The following is a 1,005-nucleotide window of genomic DNA, read 5'->3' as shown; positions in this document are numbered from 1 at the left end:
ATATATATATATATATATATAATTTTTATGCAGGTATGGATGGAGGGATATATATATATATATAAAGGCGCAGGAGTGGCTGTGTGGTAAATAGCTTGCTTACCAACCACATGGTTCCGAGTCCAGTCCCACTGCGTGGCACCCTGGGTAAGTGTCTTCTACTATAGCCTCGGGCCGACCAAAGACTTGTGAGTAGATTTGGTAGACGGAAACTGAAAGAAGCCCGTTGTATATATATATGTGTGCGTGTGTATATATGTGTGTATGTTTTTTATGTCTGTGTTTGTCCACCGCCCCCACCATCGCTTAACGACCGATGCAAGTGTGTTTACATCCCGTAACGTAGCGGTTCAGCAAAATAGGCCGATAGGATGAGTACTGGGCTTACGGTCGATTTATTCGACTGAAACGAATAAAAGAATATATATACTTTTACATATGAGGGTATGTGTAACTATGCGTGTGTGTGTGAGTGCGTGCACGTGTGCGTGTATGTATATACACATATATCATATGCATTATATATAAATATAAAATATATAATATAATATATATATATATACATACACACATATGTGCATATGCATTTATATACACATACGTGTGTGTGTGTGTGGTATAGGATATGATGTGCCATCGCATGCTAAAACACGGGGGCGTGCATTTATGTAAACAACACTTCCAAGTATGAAATACTTTTCAATCTTCATTCTTCAGCTTTGGACCGTGTTTCGGACTGTTTATCTACGTGTGATCTTACACACTATCTATCTATCTATCTATCTATCTTTTTTTTTCTTTTTCGATCCCTTTTGATCGAACTCGCCCCTTTTTTCCTTGCTACAATCCCTTTTGATCGACACCATCCTACATTTTTTTCCTTCCCCCTCCAAAAATGAAAAGCTCTACATTGTATTTGTCCCATCTTTGTTGAGCCCTGTGTGGCTAATACAAGAAATCTATCTATCTATCTATCTATCTATCAGTCTGTCTGTCTATCAGTCT

This window comes from Octopus bimaculoides, chromosome 15, assembly GCF_001194135.2.
Source record: "Octopus bimaculoides isolate UCB-OBI-ISO-001 chromosome 15, ASM119413v2, whole genome shotgun sequence".
Taxonomy (NCBI): Eukaryota; Metazoa; Mollusca; class Cephalopoda; order Octopoda; family Octopodidae; genus Octopus; species Octopus bimaculoides.
The sequence above is the reverse complement of the archived record's forward strand: the minus strand, read 5'-3'. Positions refer to the sequence as shown.